The following is a 10063-nucleotide window of genomic DNA, read 5'->3' on the forward strand; positions in this document are numbered from 1 at the left end:
TTTGTTTAAAAAAATTGTAAAATTCATGGGTTGACATATAAGATGTGGAATAATATTGAAAATAAAAATTAGATGGCATGTTTAAATTGAAGAAAGCTACTTGCTAATTATAAAATGAAATATTGGAGCAAGAGGAATATGTGATTGAATAGTACCGAATTGGTAGGATGAGCTAATCTCTTGAAAAGAAGCTTTCTCATTGCTGAGGTTAAAAATAAATATATCAAATCATAAATGACATAAATAAAATAAAAAGATCAGAAGGGGGTATAAACTGAAAATAATGGGGTCAGAACAGAAGAAATAGTACCCAACCCTCATATAGAGGTCCAACAACGCCTAAAAAATAAAAAAAAAGCCAAGGGTTTTATCAGAGTCGTCTGATTGGTCAGACGTCCCTGATATGATATAGGAAGATGCTCTAGTGCCGTTTGATCCGAGCAACGTCTGTGAAGATGAATATACTAGAAAAAATTCAGATTAGGACGAAATTTTGGGACGGGATGTTTTTTCGTCACAAAACAATATAATTGGGACGGAATTTGCGACAATATTCTGTCTACAACTCTTTTTCTAAAGGATATATATTATGTTGCGACATAAATTATTTCTGTCTCAATCTCGTGACGGAATTTATATTTCTGTCCCAAATTTGAGATGGAAGTATGTTTTCCGTCTCAAATTAATTTTTTTTTTTTTTCAGTCCAAGTATTAAATTTCTTCTTCTTATAATTTTCTTTTAACTTTTCAAAGGATAGAACACGACATAAGTGAGAACCCTAAGTACCTCTCTCGCGCCGCCGTCACCTGAGTTCTAGATCTGCATCGCTCCTTTTTCCGCCTCAAGCTTCATCCCACTCCTCCATCTCTCCATTCCTCCATGTGTAGATAAATTTGTTGTTTCTTCTGGATTTACTAGCAATCTTCAACAATTCTCGATTTCAATCTGTGTTTTGATTTCTTCTACTTGTTTGATTGTTTCTATTCTTGGATCTAACTGATGTTGTTTTGATTTATCATCTTAGTCGTTCTCCTTCCGTGTCTCCGGTGTGTCTGCGACGTTGCTCCTTGCGTCTCAGCTTCCTATTTCTGGCGGTGCTTTTCGTTCCTCCTGTTGCTGGCAAACCAAATGAAGGTTGTGATAATGTTTCTGTATTTTTAAATTTTTATATATAATATAATGTTCCTGTTGCTCCTTTCATGTTTATCCTTTTATGACTTTGTAAGGATTTCACCATTGAACAGATGACAATGAGTAGGAGGATTTGTCTTTGGTGATTATGGCAAAAATTTCAGGTACAATTTTGCATTCCCTGAGTCATAATACTCTTTTGTTTTGCTCAAATTAGTTTTGCCAATGTGCATAATTTCTAGTTGATGATGAAGGGATTTAAGAGGAGTTTTTCAAAAATTTAATCCTCTTAGCGGAACAATCCCGATGAACGGATCTTGATTAAACCATTAATCACAAATCAAAGAACACAAAACCACAAGTTTATGTGTTTACCTCTTGAAGTGCAGAACCTTTGAAGTAGAAACTGTTTCTGATCACGAGCAAAGCAAAGTAGCGATGCATCTACTCAGTCCACATGAACAGACCTTCTCCGATGACCGGTGCTAGCCAATTCCACCAGAGATTCAGAGAGAACCGGGTTTAGAGAGCGGCGGCTAGGTTTCACTTTGTAAATTAGGTTAAGCTTACAAAACTTCATCACAAGGGTTCTATTTATAGAACCACTTGTGTGGTCATCAAGCCAAGCACTGCACCGTACCTTACGGTGGACCGCATTTCTCTATTTTTCATAAATTAAATAATAAGTCATACTTAATTATTTAATTACTAATAAGTCCTGCTTATTATTTTATATATAAGTCTTACTTATTTATTTCTCTCATCTATCTGTCATTTGTGTGTGACCCTATAGGTTCTCGTAACGTTGGCAATAATATTAAATCACATATTTAATATTATAAACAGTGAGCGATATCTAGCAACACATCACTGCTACCCAAGTGACGAGAATGTCATGTGATCTGACGAAACCTTTATGTGATAACGATCATGTGTATAATTACCCCTTTGCCCTTATATCTATATTGAACATAAGGCATAGATCGTGTCACCCTTGTATGGTTCAATATCTTATTTCTTGATCCCAGAATATACTGAGCAACGAATAAGCTCAATATCTCATATTGACTTAGTTCGGCGTGGCCACGCATTTTATCAGTCATATTCCATCAAGAGGCCTACAGATATTGCTCCTGTTATGTAGGAGGGGCAAATTCCATCTAGGTCACTCATGTCCCTCAGCATGATTTATAGAGTACCCATCAACCGACTTTATAGTCATCCTGTTACGGACAATGTTTGAACGGCAACTAAGTACTCTACTCCACATCTAGGGTCCATAGTGGTTTCAGGTCGAAGGGTGGTATACACCATTATCACTATGAGAATAACTTATGACACTTTTCATAACATACTATGTAGCATTCTCATGGCGGGTCAATCCAATATAAATATTACTCCTAATATTTATATCTATGTGAAGACTTGATATCTCATATCCATGACTCGTGAGATGAAGTCATCAGTCTACTCACATAATAGTCTCTATGTTTTACTGTTATCCCACATCACAGTAAAACTTGACTATGGATACTTTAAGAATATTGTTATTATGTTTAATGGAGTCTCACTATTAAGTCACACTTAATGTTCCATTAATTAGACTAGCTATTCTAGGGACTTTATTAGTTTGAAACAAAACATAATAAAGAAATGCCTTATTATATATATTAAATATATAAATCAAAGTCATCATACAAAAGACGATTCTATCAAAGTAGATTGGCTTTTAGGGCTTACTCCAACAATCTCCCACTAGCACTAAAGCCAATCAGATATTAGCTCAACATCTATTTGACTAGCGTCATCATCAAGCATCTTCTATGCAAGATTTTCTATTAGTGGATAAGGGACTCTTTCCTATGTTGGTACCCGATACATCTTCCAATTTACACTTTTGATCTTCTATCAAAAAGAAATAAAGTGTCAAAACTTGTATTTGAATCGTTGGTGAGATCTGGTTTTCCGTTGCTTGCGAGATTAAGCATTACCATCTTTAATGAGGTCAAGGGAATCTGCAACGTAAGGAAAACAATTTTCTGCCTCATCTTATGAGACAAACGATTCAAATCATATATTTGACCTTTGTAATAGATATATCAATCTTCTGAAGCTTGTAAACTTACAGATTTGACATCCGAGCATAAAGTTTATTCCAGACTACAATCTGGGTATACTGTTCTTCGGTTTTGGACAATCAGTATCATTGTAACTCATTTACAATGATCATTTCCAGATCCGATCAAGAAGCCATCCATAGTGATTTTAAGATATCTATGGATATTCTTGATGGTGATCTAATGACAATCACTAGAAATAATTGGTACATATTGTTTATGCTAATAGCATATAGTACATCTGGTCTAGTACATATCATGATATACATGATCAATCCAATTGCCAAAGCATTTGGATACTTCTCATGCATCCCTTTCTCATCCAATGAGGTTGGATATTGTCTTTGAGACAAAAAATACATCATGTGACGTATGCAATAATTTCAATAAAATTAAGCACATGAGGTGTCTGTACACTTCATCAAATTTGTACATGGGCTAAGGTTGAGATATGTCAACAATCTATCACTATAGATCTTGATTCCTAACTTTTAGGAAGTCTCGCCTAAGTATTTCATCAAGAAACAATTACCTAATCATGTCTTACATGTGTAGTGTATGAAAATTGTCTTGATGATCAGTATGTCATCCACATACAATATCAGATTAATTTAAATACTCCCACTGACTTTCTTGTGTGCACAAGAGTTCCTTTATTAATCTTAGTTTTCATAAAACTTGATCAATAAAACTGATAATTCAACTTTGAGAAATTTGAACAAATTTATAAATGAATTTTGTAATTTATATACTTTTCTAGCATCCTTTAGATTAACAAAACCCCATCCATATGTCAAATACATATGTAAGGTCATTCCAATTAAGGAATGTAACCTCGTTGTCCATCTGCCAGAACTCGTAGTAAAACATACAATAATTGCAAGTGGAATCAAATGAGTTTAAGCACTATGATTGAAATAAAGGTTTCATCATAATTGCATCATGATTTGTGTGAAACCTTTCACATTCAATCACACCATAAAGGTATTCACAATACCATCCATGTGAGTCTTTACAACAAGACTCATATTTATCCTATGAGTCTTACTCAATTGGATGACAAAACAATATCCATATATGTTTTGTGTACATGGCCTCTTTATAAGTCACATTCTCATCTTCCATGAGCATCATATATCACCTTGTCGAGTCATGGTAAAGCCGTGACTCTCAACTGTGTGATATGACATATCCGACTTATATAGGTCTTGTGCTACTCGAACTGGTGATCCAACAACAACTCTTGTTGAACCGATTCATGTTCCATTCTCAAAAACATGTGTTTTGTGGTACTCGAATTTACTCAAGTTCTACATCACTCCCACTATCTCTTCTAGAGACACATTCCTTCTAAAGGAATATTTTAATTCTAGTAACAAAACAACTTTTGTCCTAGAGAGTGTTGTAGAATTAGTATTTCTAAGTTTCTTTAGGATCCCTCCACAAATACACATTAATCCAAGTTGGAATTATGTTTATCTTATAAACCGTACAATCCCAAACTACCATAAAGTCAAACTAGGTACTTTTACCTCCATATCAAATATGGTGTCTTTATGATTTCTTTTATTGGAACTTTTGTGGGTAAAGAATAACTCTAATTAAAATAATTTTTCGAAAGAGTCGCTGGAGATATAAACGAACTATCTTATTTGTAATCATGTCGAACATGATGTAATATAAATAGTTGTTACTATATTCCTTATCTAAGTATTTACCATTACGACTTGTTCGTATGGTCTTAATACTTTTCAAAATTATTCATTTACTTCATTCATAAATTCTTTGAACAAATTCAAAGAATCATACTTTGTGTCAACCACACATATTCACATCTACTAAGCTAATTAGTAATGTAAATGAAGTAAAAGAAATAAAATTATATCTAGCAAATAATTAGTTTAGTGGTTCATATACATCTCATATGTATATATTTCAAATAGATAAAATGTCACTTTGCCTTAGTTGGTAATTGACATACTGAACTATTTTCAAAAGTGGAACTTACATCCTTCAAATGATATAAATCAAATGAGTCCAAAATTCCTATCTATGGAATCTAGAAATGTGTGTCTCACTTATTAGTACTAAACAATATTAATTGCCACTAATTTACAAGGTTCAAATCTTATTTGATCCTTATTCATCATTGTTATAGATAAGGTTATCAAGTTGATGGAACTCAATTCCATTACTCAATTAGAACAATAGAATAGAAAACATTATTTTGATAATGAAACAACACTTGTCTATTATTCAAACAAGCAGTCATTTTTCTTGTCAATACAAGGTTTAGGTCCAATGTTTCTATTATTAAATGAAACATAATAACAATTATTTGGTTCCATGTCAAACTCAACTTCTACGATCAATGAAACTATTTCATTCTAAACGTAGGTTGACTTTATCTATGGTCAAATTTTCACTTCTTTAAAACAACTTCATATTTCAACAAATATGAAATTAACAACTGGTATCATATACCTAAGATAAAAAATGGATAATTTAACTTTCTATAACAAGGTCTATGAAGAAGTCTTACTTCTTTCTTCAACTTTAACTCTTTCAAAATCATTAGTAGTTTTTCTCGTATTTGAGAGAACAATTCTCAATACATGTACCAATTCAGAAACTCTTTTCTGAACTATTTATCCTTCGTAAGGACATTTTACAGTAAAATATAAAATATATGCCAAATATATCTAACTACGAAAATAGGAATATTTGTATCATGATTAAAACATATTTAACTAGGCCTTTAATTAAATATGCTCCCACTATTTTACTCAAACCAAATGACCCTTCACATTTAATTCGGAAAATCCTGTTGGAAGATTTTCTAGTGGGTCGAGATCCGTATTTCACCATGTTTTAAGTCAGCTTTGGCTGATCACCCAAAACATAGCTATTTAGGTAGGAACTCCTTCCAATTGTATCCTATACAATTCTCGAATCCTTTCCGTTGGGTGAATAACACTTATTCTAATCCATCATATGGAGTAACACAACACTTGCTTCTAAAATCATATAATCATATTATATTTCTTTTAGTTAAGTTAGACCCAATGAATAGCAATCGGGTAAACTGGTTACCTCACCGCAACTTATCAATATAGACAATGCACTTTACGTTGGCAAAACCTACATTGATCGATATTGATCTTGAAGGGTGCTAAATGTTGGAAAGCTTTCAACTTAATATTTTTTTTAAGGGATTTTAATTAAATTTAATCTCACCGTATTTTGTATCTCATACAAAACGTGTTTCAATTTACATGACACTCATGTAAATATATGTTTTAACAATTATATAAAATATTCAAAACATATATAATTTAAACATTCATCTCATGCATCACATACATAAAATAAACTAAGGTAGTATAGTTATGGCCTCCTAAAATGAAAGAATTAAATAAACTAATTTATTACAATTCTTTGACCCTCGAGCAAACTTTTCAAGTTACTCCGTCGACATCCTTCGTTTGGCTTTGTCTCCCGTCATCACGAGCAATTACAATTATTTAAAATAAATAAAGTAAATAAATTGTCACGACACGCAGGCCATATTTATAAAATAATAAACCACGACACGCAGGTCGTATTTAAACCAAATAAAATAAACGCCAAACACGCTAAGGCCATAACTATATACCTCTAAGAATTAATTGATTAAAATTTAATCAATTAAAAAATAAAAATAATCAATTACAGTGTTACACTATTATTATTAATCTCAAAACTTGAATACATAAAATTAATTCAAATAATTAATTTAAAAACAGAATCGAACATTTAAGTTACCAAATCAATTCAATTTGATTCAAATCCTTTTAATTCACAATTAAATCTTTTGATTAACAATCAAATATTTTGATTCAAAATCAAAACAAATTATGCTAAAATTATTCAAATTCTTTTGAATCAAATCTTTTGACAATTCTCCAATTATCAAATATGGTAATTATTTATTCAAAACCTCTTTTTGAATCAAGTAATTAATTTAATTAAAAATATTCAATAAAATTAACGTTTAATTAAATTAAATAATACTTCTGTATCCCTGCAATTTCAAAACTGATTATTGCCATCAATAATCTCTTCAATCACATTGAACATATGGTAAAAAGACTCTTGAATCAAATTCACTGACTTGATAAATAACCATATAACCATAGATGCATCAGGATATCTAATATCATATGCATATCATGTGGAAATTAAGCAATTATAAATACTCTATTTAATTAGTCACGCATCATATGATTGAATCGTATTCAACAAATAAACAAATAAATAAATAAAACCATTAACTCATGTTTTCAATCTTAGAGCTTAAAGCCGTAAACGCACGAAATTTGTACTTAGTACATTATATTAAAAGCCAAACGATTTAGCAGTCCATCTCATGGAATATAAAAGTTAACAGGTCTTTGAAATCTCGTATTTCAGAACCTTAAAATACAGTAATGGTTCAACCAAAACGACGCGGATAAAATATGCACTCGATTTTGAATATATCGCTATATAATCATCAACGTACATCAATCAGATTTGAATTGAAATGATTTAATCATAACCGATGCTCTGATACCACTGAAGGGATTTAAGAGGAGTTTTTCAAAAATTTAATCCTCTTAGCGGAACAATCCCGATGAACGGATCTTGATTAAACCATTAATCACAAATCAAAGAACACAAAACCACAAGTTTATGTGTTTACCTCTTGAAGTGCAGAACCTTTGAAGTAGAAACTGTTTCTGATCACGAGCAAAGCAAAGTAGCGATGCATCTACTCAGTCCACACGAACAGACCTTCTCCGATGACCGGTGCTAGCCAATTCCACCAGAGATTCAGAGAGAACCGGGTTTAGAGAGCGGCGGCTAGGTTTCACTTTGTAAATTAGGTTAAGCTTACAAAACTTCATCACAAGGGTTCTATTTATAGAACCACTTGTGTGGTCATCAAGCCAAGCACTGCATCGTACCTTACGGTGGACCGCATTTCTCTATTTTTCATAAATTAAATAATAAGTCATACTTAATTATTTAATTACTAATAAGTCCTGCTTATTATTTTATATATAAGTCTTACTTATTTATTTCTCTCATCTATCTGTCCTTTGTGTGTGACCCTATAGGTTCTCGTAACGTTGGCAATAATATTAAATCACATATTTAATATTATAAACAGTGAGCGATATCTAGCAACACATCACTGCTACCCAAGTGACGAGAATGTCATGTGATCTGACGAAACCTTTATGTGATAACGATCATGTGTATAATTACCCCTTTGCCCTTATACCTATATTGAACATAAGGCATAGATCGTGTCACCCTTGTATGGTTCAATATCTTATTTCTTGATCCCAGAATATACTGAGCAACGAATAAGCTCAATATCTCATATTGACTTAGTTCGGCGTGGCCACGCATTTTATCAGTCATATTCCATCAAGAGGCCTACAGATATTGCTCCTGTTATGTAGGAAGGGCAAATTCCATCTAGGTCACTCATGTCCCTCAGCATGATTTATAGAGTACCCATCAACCGACTTTATAGTCATCCTGTTACGGACAATGTTTGAACGGCAACTAAGTACTCTACTCCACATCTAGGGTCCATAGTGGTTTCAGGTCGAAGGGTGGTATACACCATTATCACTATGAGAATAACTTATGACACTTTTCATAACATACTATGTAGCATTCTCATGGCGGGTCAATCCAATATAAATATTACTCCTAATATTTATATCTATGTGAAGACTTGATATCTCATATCCATGACTCGTGAGATGAAGTCATCAGTCTACTCACATAACTGTTATCCCACATCACAGTAAAACTTGACTATGGATACTTTAAGAATATTGTCATTATGTTTAATTGAGTCTCACTATTAAGTCACACTTAATGTTCCATTAATTAGACTAGCTATTCTAGGGACTTTATTAGTTTGAAACAAAACATAATAAAGAAATGCCTTATTATATATATTAAATATATAAATCAAAGTCATCATACAAAAGACGATTCTATCAAAATAGATTGGCTTTTAGGGCTTACTCCAACAGATGATTCTGGTTATTTTATTATATCTATAAGCTCCTTAGTCCTTAAATAATTTAGTCAATTGCTCAAAAAATTGGAAAATTAAATTGGGCTTAAGTTTAGCTATGTATGTATTTTGTCAATTGAATCTTCATTCATGGTGAGATATTGAATATGAACACTTAACTTACCATTTTAATTTGAGACTTCATTTTAATGGTCTGTGTTTTCCTCATTTGTTAATTTGATTGTTTAAATTTCTATGGATCTTAAGTGTTTGTATACTGGTTATTTTTCCTTGTATATAATGTTTCTTGGTTTTGTGTGGTCTTCATGACTTTCGCTCACTACTTAATTCTTGTATTTCCATAATCATAACATAACTTTGGTTTTTTTTTTTTCTTAGGACATTTCACAAACCACATGATGATTTTACCAAAGGAAATCTCACAATCAACCATTGTTCATATGTGATTCCATCAACTTGTCTATTATTCTTATAGAAGGAAGAACATCTGTTGGAACATGATGAAGGAATAAGAGGAAACTTGGTATTGAAGTAAACACATTTGTTAGAACCATGTGTAGTGTGAATTGAAAAAAGGCTCTTTGAGTCCCACATTGGAAAAATCACACCACTTGGTAGTGTTTATATACCACAAGGTGGCAATCCAAGGGTGTTATTATAGGATTATAGGATTAGTTTTGTTTTAAAAATATATGATTTGTTTTTATGTAGCTCTATATATAGAGTCAT

The 10063-nt window shown here is 32.2% G+C and overlaps 1 long non-coding RNA gene across 1 annotated transcript; it reads left to right on the top strand.

Annotated features, from left to right (window-relative positions):
• Positions 1–755: 755 nt before the first annotated feature.
• LOC123905436 lies at positions 756–9821 on the top strand. The gene is made up of 3 exons (XR_006808370.1): positions 756–1135; positions 1246–1296; positions 9713–9821. It is a non-coding gene; the product is annotated as an uncharacterized LOC123905436 (long non-coding RNA).
• The last annotated feature ends 242 nt before the right edge of the window (positions 9822–10063 follow it).

Source organism: Trifolium pratense, linkage group LG2 (assembly GCF_020283565.1).
Source record: "Trifolium pratense cultivar HEN17-A07 linkage group LG2, ARS_RC_1.1, whole genome shotgun sequence".
NCBI classification, from domain to species: Eukaryota; Viridiplantae; Streptophyta; class Magnoliopsida; order Fabales; family Fabaceae; genus Trifolium; species Trifolium pratense.